Source organism: Lissotriton helveticus, chromosome 7 (genome assembly GCF_964261635.1).
Source record: "Lissotriton helveticus chromosome 7, aLisHel1.1, whole genome shotgun sequence".
Taxonomy (NCBI): domain Eukaryota; kingdom Metazoa; phylum Chordata; class Amphibia; order Caudata; family Salamandridae; genus Lissotriton; species Lissotriton helveticus.
Genome location: NC_136068.1, coordinates 1,279,993,489 through 1,280,010,201, shown reverse-complemented (window position 1 = coordinate 1,280,010,201; position 16,713 = coordinate 1,279,993,489). Strand labels below are relative to the sequence as shown.

At 46.8% G+C, this 16,713-nt stretch overlaps 1 long non-coding RNA gene across 1 annotated transcript; it reads left to right on the top strand.

The window, feature by feature from the left end:
- Positions 1–13,776: 13,776 nt before the first annotated feature.
- On the top strand, positions 13,777–16,473 carry LOC144767341 (uncharacterized). The gene is made up of 6 exons (XR_013598155.1): positions 13,777–13,938; positions 14,625–14,714; positions 14,919–15,189; positions 15,281–15,358; positions 15,676–15,742; positions 16,150–16,473. It is a non-coding gene; the product is annotated as an uncharacterized LOC144767341 (long non-coding RNA).
- The last annotated feature ends 240 nt before the right edge of the window (positions 16,474–16,713 follow it).

The following is a 16,713-nucleotide window of genomic DNA, read 5'->3' as shown; positions in this document are numbered from 1 at the left end:
CGCCCCCCTTTCTTTCTCAGGTCCATCCGAGCAAGCAGGGGGTTCCTCAGGGCTCGGCCTTGAGCCCCAGCTTGTTCAACATCTATGTCCAGCCTCTGGCGAAAATAGCGCGTGAAGTCGGCCTACCTTGGTGTCATATGCCGACGACCCCCAACTGGTGGTAGCCCTCTCGGATGGCGGGGTCTGTGGCCCTGTGCAGTTCCGGACTGGGCTTGAGATGATTTCTGAGTGGATGACCAATAACTGCTTACAACTTAATGCTAGTAAATCTGAAGTGTTGTTGGTGGGTAGAAACAAGGACCTTTGGCCGTCATCTATGGGTTATGCTCCCACCCCGAAGCCAGTAGTAAAGAATCTGGGGATTTGGCTTGATTCCACCTTGGGGTTTCAGGATCATACTAAAAAGGTGGCTGGCACCTGCTTTGGTCTTCTACTTGGCCTTAGGCCCATCTTGTTTTTTTTTTTATTCTGCCACGCGCCAGTTGATAGTTCAGGCCACTATCTTGTCACGCTTAGACTATGCGAACTCCCTTCTGTTAGGGGCTAATAAGGCGGACGTGCATCGCTTACAGAGAGTCCAGAACGCTGCGGCACGGGTCCTGCTTAGGCTCCCTAGATTCTGCTCCACTTCGGGCGCCATCAGGTGACTCCATTGGCTGCCAGTGCAGAAAAGGATCGAATTTAAAGCACTTTGCCTAGAGTTTAAAATGTTCAAACTTTCCGCCCCTGAAATTCTATCGAAATTGTTGACCCCTTACATTCCCAACCGCCAGCTTCGTTCTGCTGAGCAGTTGCTGGCTGTGGTTCCCCGTGTGAAACGTGCTAGAGCCGGGGGGAGGTCCTTCTGTTTTATGGCCGCAAGGCTATGGAACTCCCTTCCTGCCCAGATCCGCCATTTGGATGGTTTGTCCCACTTCCGTAAAGCCATTAAAACCTTTTTATTCCCTTCCTAATTGTGTCGCTGCCTCTGCTCCTTACCGCTAGCGCCGGGACGCCCCCTTGCTGGGGCAGCTGCGCGCTTTATAAAATTACCTAACCTAACCTAACCATAACTATGCAGATTACACAAATACTTCTTAAACTGGAACGCCCAAAGATGTTGGAACTGAAAAAACTTCTGTTGTCTCCAAGCTGTTGCTCAGTGGATGACATGGAGACGTCTGAAATTTAATGTGTCTGAAATTGAAATACTCAACTGTGGCAATTGGAAAAATTATGACCCACTCTCTCATGAGTAGGCCTTTATAAAAAAAACAGTCATATTTTGACTTTCTCCTTATCCTTAGGAAATCAGGTGACAAAATTGGTGAAGTTCACGCAACGTAGATAATCACCATGGAGTCAAGATTATTGTCCAAATTCAGGTATGAGTAGGTCTAGGCCCTCTCTCAGTTGACTCACACTGGTCTCACTGAACCCAGACTGTACACATTTGCATGGTTTTCAAACAATAATTAGGCAAGGCATAATAGAAATACTCTTTAATAGTTATGCTGCTCTACCATAAGATTAATTCACTGCTTAGTTTATCACAAACAGCAATAATGATAATGCAGTAACAGCAATTATCTCGAAGTGTAGATCAAGTGCTTGATAAATATAGGTTGATTTGACCCTTTTCTCCAAGGACAGTCATATATATGTGACAAACATATATTTTGCCCTCGTTTCTTTCATGTAGATATAGTTTTTGAAACAGAAGATAAAGCAGATTTGACCACATAGAATAAAGAAGCTGTTAACATTGGGTGAGTAATTTTTACTAATGCATAGGGTTAACTCTTTAGTCAACTTTATATTTCATCTAATAGGTCCATCTATCAGCGCCCATCTATGAGGTTTTTATCTTCTGAAATATTATGTCTGAATTTACACTTATGGATAATGATTGGTGATGGACCTTTCCTTTCTTCTTTTTTGATTCTAACTGTTTTTGATGTATAGCACTAAACGTTTGTGGACACTTTCATGGTTGTATATAAAGCTCAAATGATCAAAAGCATCAATAAGTATAAAAAAAAAAAAATTTTAGGTGCTCGTTTATTTATACATATCTAGCTTCATAGAACTATTTTGGACCTTATGTGATTGAATCTTCGGACCGTTAATATTGAAATGTTTACTAAACACAGTTCCCTTTTGTCTATAGTAACCACTGGTAAAGAAAACCCTGACGAAGGCTCTGCCGAAACGCGTTGGTAGCCAACTATCTTGACCAATGTTCAGAGATTGGATTTTATGATATCATCTTGTTTCCGTCTCTTGTATCTACACATCATATCGAATTGAGTGTTTAACAATTCACAATTACACCCTAAGTACAGATGTAGATTGAAGTAGGGTCTCCTGTTATGTATTAATCGGTGGTTTGATAATTTGCGAATAATCATGTTCTGAGTCAAAAATGTGTATATATTGATTTTTCTCAAGTAAATAATTGTTTTGTATATAAAATGTTTTGAAAAATGAATTTAATAATAATAAATCAAAAATATATTTTTTATATATTGTTCTGTGTATTTCGATTGAATAATAGGTCGCCAGGTCATGAGTTTCAGCTAAAATATTCAGCACTGAACCCGGTTCAGCTTGGTTTCCAATAGTACTGTTCTCCTTGACAGGGTTGTATCCACTGGTCAGGGGCCCCATTGTCTTTTCCAAAGTAAAGTATCTCGCAGCCTGTCTGTGAGGGGTTCGTTTCTTCTATTATTTTGTATACAGTTTGTTTAAAGTGAACATGTTTTATATTCGCTTCACATATTTTGTTTTCATGTGAGTTGTGGTTTTTTCTGATCACGGACACATTGGTAGTCTTGGTGTTGGGAACTTTCTGTTTATCTTTTTGGTGTCTTTAATGAAAAAATAAGGGTGTTGTTAACTTTTTCTAACATGTCCAACTTACCTACGTTTGGTTTTACTGATGAGCAGTTCGCAAACATGGTAGGTTGTTCCGCTAGCTTTGGAAATCAATCATCGATAGCTACGGACAAGAATGAGGATGCCATTGCCTTGTTGGCACTCAAGAAAAAGATGAGGTGGATAGAACTACGTGGCAAATACATGCTTGATTATCTGAAGGCGGGAGTTATCCCGCAGGGCCTACGGGTCAGAAATATTCCAGGGCTATTCATTCAAATAAAGGAATTTTTGGAGCGATGGGCGATGATCTCTAATAGTTGCTCACGCGACTACATGATGCTCATTGTAGAGACAGCAAAGGAAGTTTTAGATCAGCTAGCCTCTGAAATATTAGAATTAGAAGCGAAGATTGCAGTATCTGGCATAGTTGAGGAATCCAAAAAGAAATTGGAAGAGATAGAGAAGGATCTCCGTTCCTACACAGAATATCTCACTAAAAGAAAAGTAGACAAATTCAACAAAGACATAAAATTCTTTAGTAAGGAATCAACTTACCCTTACTTAGCTGATCATTATTATCGCCAAATGGATGGCCAACAGGGACAATATGATCATTTCCCTAATAAACAATATGGATATGGACAGAAAGTAACTACCTTCTCTGATTCTTCGGACTCCGACGTGGAAGGGCAATTTAACAACTGGGGTTATCCAGCTCAAAGATTTATGGGAGGACCTCAGCCTTTTTTACGAAGGCACCAACCCCGACGAGTCAACTGGAAACCTCAATATCAACAGAGGCCCCCTGTCAATCTACATCAGCAATACAATCAATTCCCATCGAATCCACAAATGGAATTCGATCAATACCTGGAGACCCGGAACAAAAGATACTGGAGGGAATAGATAATATTCCGATATTCAACTTGAGTGGATCAGTTCTCCATCCTAAAACTGTGTCTCTACTATCCAAGGGCCTTACTTTTGTCCCACACTCGGGCTTGAATAAGTTTGAACTGTTCCGAGATTTACAATCTTTTTTTAGAAAGATGAGGCTTACGGTCTTTTCAGTAACCAAGAGCAGAATACTGGTAATTACAATCGGTCAGGACTTTCGCCCAAATCTATCTTCACTCCTACACTTGACCAATTACCATCTGAGGTGGAGGTCTTTGAAAAAGTATTGTACAAAAAATTTGTGAACATAACTGTTAGACCTGTCTGCCCTTTGGGTTGCCCCTCCTATTTATTATTTATTTTTCGTCCCCTTTTTGCCCCTCACATCCCTTAATTTTTACGTCCACTGTATTCTTTTGCGGTGTTGGCTAGGGGTTAGATGCTCTTTGACCCTCGTAGACCTTTTCCCTGAGGCCTAGGTGCCACTTCTGACTAGATCTGTGAGACCCACAAAATGGTCTCCGTTAACTGCTATAACTGTCACCTCTAGATCAGGGACCATAGTGTTACATTAAGAAGGTACTAGAACCTTCTGGAGGGTTCTGGTAGCCAGAACCAGCCTATATAAGGCCGGCACCAGGGCGACCATTTTAGGTGTAGAGAAAGAGTGTCCAGAGAGAGCCTGGGTGGAGACTGGTCAGGAGCAAAGCTTTAGCGTGGGAAGGAAGGCGCACTGAGGGAGGGATCAGCCTGTCTCTTAGGTTAGTTACCCTACCCGGTTGACGTAACCCCCGCCTACTGACGGAGCCCTCACAGCACCGATCATCACCAGCTTTCTAACTGTGCCAAATCACCAGCTGAGGAGCGGTAGAACACCTCCCTGGGAGCATAGTGAATAGGCACGCAGAGAAAACGTCTGTTTTTCCCCATCTTGAAAGATCCACTTGGACTGCCGCTGCAAAGTGCAGGAGTTAGCCATTGTCTCGTATCCTCAGGGTCCCCGCTGTCTGGCAACAGCAAAGAGCAGTAATCCTACCTTGTCGGGCCAGAGACGGGACTGCCTGTTGCCGGTCGTCTGCCCAACAGGGGGGTCTCTGGTGAGGAGAGCTGATACGGAGCGCCTGGTGCGGACCAACCAAGCGGCGGGTTCGGAATCCAACTTGCGGCGGCGCAGGAACCCGGAAGAAAGGGGGCGGGAAGACGCCCAGGACCAGCCAAGAAGCCTCTTCCTCCTCCGCCTCTGACGGCTACGGCGTGGGGCGTGTCCCGAAGACGCGAGGCACGCCGAGAGAGAGTCGCCACAGCCCTGGCCCAGTCAGCTGCGTGAGAGCCGGCAGCACAGGGACCGGAGCCCTCACAGAGCGGAACAGGTGTTACCCAGCAAACAGGCCGGGACAGCCTCAGCGGAGACCCGGTAAGGTCGGGAGGGAGGAGCAGAGCTCCCAGAGTAAAAGGAGTCTGCTTCGGCCTAGGAGTAGTAGCGTGGGAGTCTGCCTCACCGGAGGAGTTACTTCAGAATCGAGTGACTGGGTTGGAGGATCTCACTAGTTAACGGCGCCAGGGACAGCGTTACCGAGGCGCGTGGCCCAGATCATCCCTAATACTGCAAGACAACGCGCCTAGAAAGCGGAGGGGTATCTGACTGAACTAGTGTACTGGACCTGAAAGTCAAGGTCTAAGGGCTATATTGGAAATACGAGGGAAATAAATGAGAAGGGTGTTTCCTTTGAAAACGAAGCTTCTAGAGCCTGAGTAAGATTCTGTGAGAGACAAATGTTACCTTGTGCTTAAAGTAAAACGTAAATGGTCATCTAATAAATGTAACCTCAATTGCCTGTCTTTATCCAGATAGCCAGCTGAGGGAGCCCTGATTCTAGGGGCCTGTTAGTAAATTGTCCCTGAGAACCTGTAAATCTCTGCTTGCAATAGCCTTGGAGCCTAGTGAGTAAAATATAAACTTGTCACACTGAGGAGTAAAATTAGACCGTGTAACTGTATGGAAGCGGTAGTAAATGTATCTAGGATTCTGGATGTAGGAATTGTCCCAGAACATTTACCCTGATAAAGTGTTAAAAAGTATTAATGCTGCTTAGTGAAAATTGGGTTTAGCCCAGTAAGTGATAACAGTGATTTGTACTATATTATAGAAAGGTTGTGATAAAAGTAGAACGAAATTGCTATAGATGATTTTATAAAGAGACACGTATTTTCCTACAAAATTTTGGTGTAGTGTCCTTTTTGGGTGGATGGAGGTGATGTTACTGATGGGTGTGACGCAAACTTAGCACATGTTCCTTGGAGTTAGGCCTTCCCACTTAGTGCCAAGCTACCTTATGTGAGTGGGGGTTCCCTAGGTCCAACATAATTGGTGTCCAGCGATGGGATCTAAACTGTGTTTGCGTCTACTCTGAGGTAATAAAACCTTCCCCACAGGCCTACATCTGGAGTTTTCTCCTGGCGGACTTCTTAATTACTACTTTTGCTTTTTCTAAATTCGTTCCTGGTGGTGGGTGGAGGTCGCTTCAAATTGCCCCTTGTGAATCTATTCTTTTTGTGTGCTTGTCCCTACATTGCTCTTCAGCAAAATGGAATTTGCTCTGGAAGAACTGGAAACTTATTCTGTAGCCCAGCTTAGGGACTTTTGTCAAAAGATGGGAGTGTTTTTTAAGCGTGGTGCCAAGAAGGGGGAACTCCAGACCAGTTTGAGGGCTTGGGTGGCAGCACATGGAGAAGAGAAGGAGGAGGAAGAGGGGACGGACCGGGACACAGTCATAGGGGTAGAGGGATTGTTCCATCCTGAGATGGGAAACCTACTTCCAGGACCGATGACCTACTCAAGGAAGGGTAGTAGTGTCTCCGGAGGAAGCTTGACCGAAGCTGAACTAATGGACAGGAGGGAGAAAAGACAATTAAAGTTGGAATTAGCCAAATTGGAACAGGGGAGGGAGGAACAGAGGATGGCTCATGAGATAAAACTGAGAGAGCTAGAACTCAAGGCCCTACAGTTGGGGCCCTCCAATTCTCCGAATGGTGGCAGCGAAACCAAAGAATTAACATGGGAATCCAGACCCTACCTACCTAAAGACATAGTTGCTAGCTACAGCCAAGGAGATGACATCGCCAAGTGGCTGGCTGCCTATGAGGTCTCCTTAAGAGCCCATGGGATCCAGGAGAAACACTGGGGGGGGGGGGGGGTGGTTTATACAAGTACATGCCTCCTACTGGACGGGATACACTATTGGCCCTAGAGCAGGATGAGCAGATCCACTACCCCACCATGAAAGTGGCGCTGATTAAAAAATTTGGGCTGACCCCCGAGAAGTATCGCCAAAAGTTCAGGGGGAGCCACAAATTAAGCACCTAAAACTGGGTGGATTTCCTGGACTATGCGAGGAAGGCATTGGAGGGCTGGGTACAGGGCAGCGAGGTGAAGGACTATGACCTTTTTCTCAAAGAGCATCTACTCGAGAAATGTTTTCCCGAGCTGCGTCAACACCTGGTGGATAGCAAGCTGACCAACCCCCGGAAGCTTGCAGAGGAGGCGGACATCTGGGCAAGTACCCGGGTGTCCTCAAAGGGGACTGGAGGGGATTCCCAAAGGGCCAGACAGGGCGCCCCTCAGAAGAAGGAGGGGGAGATAAAAAGCGGGAGTTCTCTAAAGGTCCCCAAAGCAGTTTCCAGGGAAAGGGTACAGGTTTCACCCCTAAGGCTAACCCGCCCAGAAACCCTCATCCTGGCCAAAGCCAGCAGCCAAGGGTTGTCCACTGCTTTGAGTGTGGTGGTGTTGGACATTATAAGGGAGATGTCAAATGCCCAAAGAGACCACCCCCTCCCACCGGAGGAAAAGCCCCGGGAGTAGCTAGTGTAGCGCTCGGGGAGGAGTTGCCCTTAGATAAGGGGGGTGAGTGGCCGGGTGTCACCTTAGTGTCCCTGGGAGATCGGGAGATGGTTCCTAAGATCCAGGTGCCCCCAAATACTATCAAGTATGGGCAATGGATCACCATCAATGGCCAGAGAGGGGAGGCTCTGAGAGATACAGGAGCCAGTATGACTATGGTAAGGAGTCAACTGGTGTCTCCAGAGCAGGTGATTCCCAATGTACTCCACCCTGCCGCGATGGCTGACGGCAGAATGGGCCACTACCCTGTGGCCGAGGTTCCCTTTGAGTGGGAAGGGGTTGCAGGTTCACTTCAAGTTGCCGTAAGCCCTGCCGTGCCAGTCGATTGTCTGCTGGGGAATGACATGGAGCACAATGCTTGGAGAGAGGTGGAATACCGGACTCATTCGGAGATGCTGGGTACACCTGACTGGGCCTGTGTAAGCACAAGGTCTGCGACTGCCCAGAGAGGGAGTTCGCCTGGGTTGGAGCCTGGAACAATGGCCCAGCCCGCTGCCAAAAAGGGACAGACCCGAAGACAGGAGAAGCCTGCTTCGGCTTCCACGCCCCACGTGACAGATCGCCCACCTGCGGTGGTGAGCCAGGAGTCCGTGGAGGGGGAAGTAGTCTCCCTGGAGGACCTACACATCCCTGCTGAGTGGCATGTGGAGGGAGGGCCTACTAGGGAGGAGTTCTGTAAGGGCCAGAAGGAGTGACCTACCCTTGAGGGACTGAGGCGACAGGCCGAAGCCCAGGCAGCAGGGAACGTTGCAGGGCACTACCACATTTACTGGGAGGATGGACTCCTCTACAGTGAACCCAAGGTACCTTTGCCCGGTTCATCACGGGCCTTGGTAGTCCCTCAGCGATACCGAGCCTTTCTGTTAGAATTGGCTCATGAAATACCCTTGGCAGGACACTTAGGTCAGGACAAGACCTTTGCCCGGCTTGTCCCCCACTTTTACTGGCCTCAGATTAAAGTGGCATCTGACACATACTGTCGGACGTGTGTATCCTGTCAAGCCAGTGGGAAAACAGGGGTGAAGCTGTAAGCTCCCCTGGAACCACTACCTGTCGTTAGCACCCCCTTTGAAAGGGTGGGCATCGACATTGTGGGGCCATTGGACCCACCAACTACAGCTGGTCACAGGTTTATCCTGTTTCTGGTGGATCACGCCACGCGGTACCCAGAGGCAATTCCTCTGAGGACTGTCACTGCACCTGTTGTGGCTAGGGCCCTGATAGGGATCTTTACCCGAGTGGGTTTCCCCAAGGAAGTTGTGTCCGACAGGGGAACCAACTTCATGTCCGCATATATGCGGGCAATGTGGAAGGAGTGTGGAGTGACCTACCGGTTCACCACTCCATACCACCCCCAGTCCAATGGACTGGTAGAGAGGTTCAATACGACCTTGAAAGGCATGATAAGAAGTCTGCCTGAGAGCCTACGGAGGAAATGGGACGTCCTCCTGCCCTGTTTGCTATTTTCTTACAGAGAAGTGCCGCAGAAGGGAGTGGGCTTCAGCCCCTTTGAGCTGTTGTACGGGCACCCTGTGCGTGGACCTCTCAGCCTGGTGAAGGATGGATGGGAAAAGTCTCCCAGAAAGCCTCCTCAGGATGTGGTGAGCTACATGCTGGCCTTCCGGAGCCAAATGGCAAAGTTGTGGAAGCAAGCTTCTGACAACTTGGAAGCCAGTCAGGCAGTAATGAAAGAATGGTATGACCACAATGCTCACCCGGTGGAGTTGGAGCCTGGCCAGAAAGTGTGGGTGATGGAACCTGGAGAGCTAAGTGCCCTTCAAGATCGTTGGGCAGGCCCCTTTGAGGTATTGGAAAAGAAGGGTAAGGCCACCTACCTGGTGGATCTTAAGACCCCTCGACAGCCCTTACGGGTGCTGCATGCCAATCGCCTCAAACCCCACCATGAGAGGCCCGAGGTCATCTTGATGATGGTGACTGATGGTGCCGAGGAAGCAGAAAGCGAGCCCCTCCCTGATCTCTTCTCGTCTCAAGAGAAGGATGGGTTGGTGGAGGGAGTGATTCTCTCCCCATCCCTAACTCCTGAGCAGCGAGAGGACTGCCGCCAAGTATTGGAGCAGTACTCCTTGTTGTTCTCCCTTGTCCCGGGAAGAACCCACCTGTGTACCCATGATGTGGACACAGGAGACAGCCCACCAGTGAAGTCAAAGACCTACCGGCTGTCAGACAAGGTGAAGGCCAGCATCCACGGTGAGGTTACCAAGATGCTGGAGCTAGGAGTTATTGAACCTTCCAGTAGCCCCTGGTCCAGCCCGGTGGTTCTAGTGCCAAAAGCAGCTCCACCAGGCACCACTCCAGAACTGAGGTTCTGTGTGGATTACCGGGGACTGAACTCAGTTACCAAAACTGATGCTCATCCGATCCCTAGGGCGGATGAATTGATTGACCGGCTGGGAGCTGCCCAATACTTGAGTACCTTTGACCTCACTTCAGGGTACTGGCAGATCTCCCTTACAGATGGAGCAAAGGAAAGGTCAGCTTTCTCCACGCCTGAGGGACACTTCCAGTTCTGTGTGATGCCCTTTGGGCTCAAGAACGCCCCTGCCACTTTTCAGCGGCTGGTGAACCAGGTCCTCTCTGGACTGGAGGGTTTCTCCGCTGCTTACCTGGATGACATTGCTGTCTTCAGCAGCAGTTGGGAGGACCATTTGCATCACTTGCAAGCAGTTCTCCAGGCCCTGAAACAAGCTGGCTTGACAATCAAGGCCAGCAAATGTCAGATTGGGCAGGGGTCAGTTGTGTACCTAGGTCACTTGGTGGGTAGGGGAACAGTGCAGCCCCTCCAGGCAAAGATTGAGGCAATCATGGCCTGGGAACCCCCCAAGACCCAGACTGAGGTCCGAGCTTTCCTGGGCCTCACCGGTTACTACCGTCGCTTTGTGAAGGGGTATGGCACTATTGTAGCGCCCCTCACAGAGCTCACATCCAAGAAACAACCTCGACGGGTAGTCTGGACAGGGGCTTGTCAGCAAGCCTTTGAGAAATTGAAGCAGGCAATGTGTGCAGCACCGGTCCTGAGGGCCCCAGACTTCTCCAAGGAGTTCATTGTCCAGACAGACGCATCAGAACATGGCATTGGGGCAGTGTTATCGCAACTCAATGAAGAGGGTCTGGATCAGCCTGTAGTCTTCCTATCCAGGAGACTACTTCCCCGGGAACAGAAGTGGAGTGCAATTGAGCGGGAAGCTTTTGCGGTGGTGTGGGCTCTGAAGAAGTTGCGGCCATACCTGTTTGGCTCGCACTTCCTAGTTCAGACTGACCACCGACCCCTTTGTTGGCTGATGCAAATGAAGGGGGAAAATCCCAAGTTGTTGAGATGGTCTATCTCCCTACAGGGAATGGACTTCCGGGTGGAACATCGGCCTGGAGTGGACCACGCCAATGCAGACGGTCTCCCTAGGTATTTCCGCCTTAGTGATGAGGACTCCCAAGGGGTTGGGTAGCTCTCCCCACTTTCAGCTGGGGGGGACGCGTGTTAGACCTGTCTGCCCTTTGGGTTGTCCCTCCTATTTATTATTTATTTTTTGTCCCCTTTTCGCCCCTCACATCCCTTAATTTTTACGTCCACTGTATTCTTTTGCGGTGTTGGCTAGGGGTTAGATGCTCTTTGACCCTCGTAGACCTTTTCCCTGAGGCCTAGGTGCCACTTCTGACTAGATCTGTGAGACCCACAAAATGGTCTCCGTTAACTGCTATAACTGTCACCTCTAGATCAGGGACCATAGTGTTACATTAAGAAGGTACTAGAACCTTCTGGAGGGTTCTGGTAGCCAGAACCAGCCTATATAAGGCCGGCACCAGGGCGACCATTTTAGGTGTAGAGAAAGAGTGTCCAGAGAGAGCCTGGGTGGAGACTGGTCAGGAGCAAAGCTTTAGCGTGGGAAGGAAGGCGCACTCAGGGAGGGATCAGCCTGTCTCTTAGGTTAGTTACCCTACCCGGTTGATGTAACCCCCGCCTACTGACAGCGCCCTCACAGCACCGATCATCACCAGCTTTCTAACTGTGCCAAATCACCAGCTGAGGAGCGGTAGAACACCTCCCTGGGAGCATAGTGAATAGGCACGCAGAGAAAACGTCTGTTTTTCCCCATCTTGAAAGATCCGCCTGGACTGCCGCTGCAAAGTGCAGGAGTTAGCCATTGTCTCGTATCCTCAGGGTCCCCGCTGTCTGGCAACAGCAAAGAGCAGTAACCCTACCTTGTCGGGGCCAGAGACAGGACTGCCTGTTGCCGGTCGTCTGCCCAACAGGGGGGTCTCTGGTGAGGAGAGCTGATACGGAGCGCCTGGTGCGGACCAGCCAAGCGGCGGGTTCGGAATCCAACTTGCGGCAGAGCGGCGGCGCAGGAACCCGGAAGAAAGGGGGCGGGAAGACGCCCAGGACCAGCCAAGAAGCCTCCTCCTCCTCCGCCTCTAACGGCTACGGCGTGGGGCGTGTCCCGAAGACGCGAGGCACGCCGAGAGAGAGTCGCCACAGCCCCGGCCCAGTCAGCTGCGTGAGAGCCGGCAGCACAGGGACCGGAGCCCTCACAGAGCGGAACAGGTGTTACCCAGCAAACAGGCCGGGACAGCCTCAGCGGATACCCGGTAAGGTCGGGAGGGAGGAGCAGAGCTCCCAGAGTAAAAGGAGTGTGCTTCGGCCTAGGAGTAGTAGCGTGGGAGTCTGCCTCACCGGGGGAGTTACTTCAGAATCGAGTGACTGGGTGGGAGGATCTCACTAGTTAACGGCGCCAGGGACAGCGTTACGAGGCGCGTGGCCCAGATCATCCCTAATACTGCAAGACAACGCGCCTAGAAAGCGGAGGGGTATCTGACTGAACTAGTGTACTGGACCTGAAAGTCAAGGTCTAAGGGCTATATTGGAAATACGAGGGAAATAAATGAGAAGGGTGTCTCCTTTGAAAACGAAGCTTCTAGAGCCTGAGTAAGATTCTGTGAGAGACAAATGTTACCTTGTGCTTAAAGTAAAACGTAAATGGTCATCTAATAAATGTAACCTCAATTGCCTGTCTTTATCCAGATAGCCGTTACAAAAAGGGGTTGAACCCATGCAGTCGCGGGGACCTGGGCGCTATATGGTACATATAAGGAGAGGGTCCCCGCGAGGGAAGCGTGTTGTATGCTACACACACTAACACTACTTTAAACTAACAAACAAAAATATCACAAGGAATTCTCAGGTATTGTCATTTATTTTCAACACCAGATATCTACCACTGTAGAATTACTTCACATTCAATAAATAGCCCCAAACGGGGGGAGGAAAGGAAGGAGGGGAAGGGGTAGTGCTCAAGGGAGTGTAAAGTCAAAGAAAATAAGGACAGTCAAAAACAAACATGTGATAAATACAATGCTCAAAACAAAATCATAACAAATTAAATACACAAGCCAAAAATCAAGGCATCCATTGATAAACTGCTAACCAATGACATTCAACGGTCACACACTAGAATCAAAACTGTCAGGGGCATGTGCCGGATGTCCAAGAAAGAGAGCCGTCGACGTTTCGACCCCTATCTGTAGGCTACTTTAAGTCCTTTGGCGGGGTCTTCATCAGGACATATACAGGAGAGGAAAGAAGTGGGGCAATCCTATCATGGAGTCAAGGCCCAGCTGGGCTCTAAACGTGGGAATTGAGTAAGCCACGCAAAAAGTCGTGGTCAATCTCTGCGATATTGTTTCGCAAAAAAACTTCACCCATTCAGCCGAATGGTGAGTTTAGTGTTGCCCCCCAGTCGTCATTTGCCGTATGAAGGGTGTATTACTCGGTAACCAATGAGGTCTGAGGCACCGGGTCTTTAATACTGAAGATCGCTCCGGGTTTAAAGGCGGGAAAGAAACCTATTTAGGCAGGGTAGAGGTAGGTCGGCAGGCAGCAGTCACATGAAAGCTTGGCTTGTTACGGGTTTGAGATACCAACAGGACCTCAGGACCTCATGAACAAAGACGTAAAAACAAAACACTAACACTAGAGGTAAAAAGGATTGACACTCATCGAGGGTTGACGGAGCGGCTGCCCGTCTTTTCACTTTCCTGATCCTTGCGGCTGCGGTGTAACGGACGAATTGTCGTTGATTTCACCACAGAACTTTGATGTGCTGCATTGATGGTCGGCTGCCTAAATAGGTTTCTTTCCCGCACATTTATGATGTCACTACGTCACGCACACACGCGTAGTAAGGCTTATAAAAACCGAAGAGATTACATCGTTGAGATCCTTGCCGGACACCGTTTGGAAGCTAAATAGGAGCGTTTTGTTACCCAAGAAGGTGAGTGCTGGTTAGGATGAGGTCCACAGTTATAATTACATAGTTTGCTGCGTGTTACTATCGTTGATAGATTTCATGTGTATCGAATCAACATATGTGAATTGGATATATATCTTGGCCTCAGTTCTAAGTTGTTGGCTTCGTGTGCATGTGGTCATTTAGGATTCAGCACATTATCATGGTTTAACTATACTGAGTTAACTTTTATGGCCCTCGCTGGTCAGCGGATTAGGCTTTGCATATCGTCTCACTAATTATTTATATGTACTCCAGAAGACAGATTGATCGTTTTTTTTAAATCAATTTAGAGGCTACACAGTGATTTTATTCAGGTACCTTGCCTGTGAGTTTATGTTTTTTAGCACTGCATGCATACGTTAAATTTTGATTTGGCTAGTTTTGATACTTTGAGCCTACTGAGTTAATTCTTGAGGCTCTAGTTGCTAGAGGATAAAGGTCTCTTCGCCCCTCTGCCAACCATCACTGCTGTGGTTAGAAATCAGAGGGCCATGCACATCGTATCACTCCAGAGGTTAGGATGTACTTGGTTTAAGAGATAACACCGGCATATAAATAGCTTTATGAGAGTCTTTGAATACCATACTTAGACCTCGATTACAACGATTCAAGAGCTGAGAATTTTAGTACATATTACTTGTACTTCTCTCTTTGTCTTATCTGTATAGGCCTCTAATCGCCTCAGGAAAGAACACCACATAAGGAATCTCACGTCCGTCTATATACATACATCAAAAAATTGTGATCTCAAATTAGAGGTTAGTAACACTGTGACCATTACCTTGAAATTTTGTATTAGTACAGAGGTTAGCTCAAATCTAGTTTAGTGGTAATATCCTCTAACTGATATCTTTACGACAGCTGTTGAATTTCACAGTTAGACATTGTGACATACTGTTTTGAGCTGACACCATAGGCCTATATAATTTTGATCTTTTTTTTTTTCTCTTCCAATTGTATAGGCCTTTGATTGTTTTTCACAGCCATATTATATCAGTTGGTTAAGTTCCGCGATGGTATGTATAGCAGACCGTGCGATCAAAAAGTAGAGGTTAGTATTATGGTAATTGTAGTCCGAAACAGTGAGATTACTCTGACTCAGTATAGATTGAAGGAGTTATATTTATTATTTCAAATATATTTTTGTTATACCAGTGAGTACGTTATCTTCAACTTATGAGGAGCGGTCTTGATGTCCCTTGAATATTACCAAGATCAACACTCCAGTGGAAGGTAATATGACACTCCTGCTTGGGTTGGGTTTAGCCATGAGTAGGCCTTTATAAAAAAAACAGTCATATTTTGACTTTCTCCTTATCCTTAGGAAATCAGGTGACAAAATTGGTGAAGTTCACGCAACGTAGATAATCACAATGGAGTCAAGATTATTGTCCAAATTCAGGTATGAGTAGACCTAGCCCCTCTCTCAGTTGACTCACACTGGTCTCACTGAACCCAGACTGTAGACATCTGCATGGTTCTCAAACAATAAATAGGCAAGGCATAATAGAAATACTCTTTAATAGTTATGCTGCTCTACCATAAGATTAATTCACTGCTTAGTTTATCACAAATAGCAATAATGATAATGCAGTAACAGCAATTATCTCGAAGTGTAGATCAAGTGCTTGATAAATATAGGTTGATTTGACCCTTTTCTCCAGGGACAGTCATATATATGTGACAACCATATATTTTGCCCTCGTTTCTTTCATGTAGATATACTTTTTGAAACAGAAGATAAAGCAGATTTGACCACATAGAATAAAGAAGCTGTTAACATTGGGTGAGTAATTTTTACAAATGCATAGGGTTAACTCTTTAGTCAACTTGAGATTTCATCTAATAGGTCCATCTATCTGCGCCCATCTATGAGGTTTGTATCTTCTGAAATGTTATGTCTGAATTTACACTTGTGGATAATGATTCGTGATGGACCTTTCCTTTCTTCTTTTTTGATTCTAACTGTTTTTGATGTATACACTAAACGTTTGTGGACACTTTCATGGTTGTATATAAAGCTCAAATGATCAAAAGCATCAATAAGTATCAACATTTTTTTAAATTTCAGGTGCTAGTTTATTTATATTCATATCTAGCTTCATAGTTGTAAACTATTTTGGGCCTTATGTGATTGAATCTTCCGACCGTTAATATAGAAATGTTTACTAAACAGTTTCCTTTTGTTTATAGTAACCACTGTTAAAGAAAACCCTGACGAAGGCTCTGCCGAAACACGCTGGTAGCCAACTATCTTGACCAATGTCAGAGATTGGATTTTATGATGTGATCTTGTTTCCGTCTATTGTATCTACACATCATATCGAATTGAGTGTTTAACAATTCACAATTACACCCTAAGTACGGATGTAGATTGAAGTAGGGTCTCCTGTTATGTACTAATCGGTGGTTTGATAATTTGAGAATAATCATGTTCTGAGTCAAAAATGTGTATATATTGATTTTTCTCATGTAAATAATTGTTTTGTATGTAAAATGTTTTGAAAAATGATTTTAATAAGATAGAAAAATAATAAATCAAAAATATAACCCAATGATTGCCAGAGGACCGCTGACAGGAACTGACTTGAAGGCATCTACCTAGCCAGTGAGGACACCAAGGGACTGACCTATTCCTCATCGAAGTTCACACTGGACGGACTAACTTTAATGAGGGGTGGGGAGATAATTGATATCAATGTCGTTGATATGGACCGAGACTTTAAATGGTCGTAATTGAATGCTATGAGAAGACGG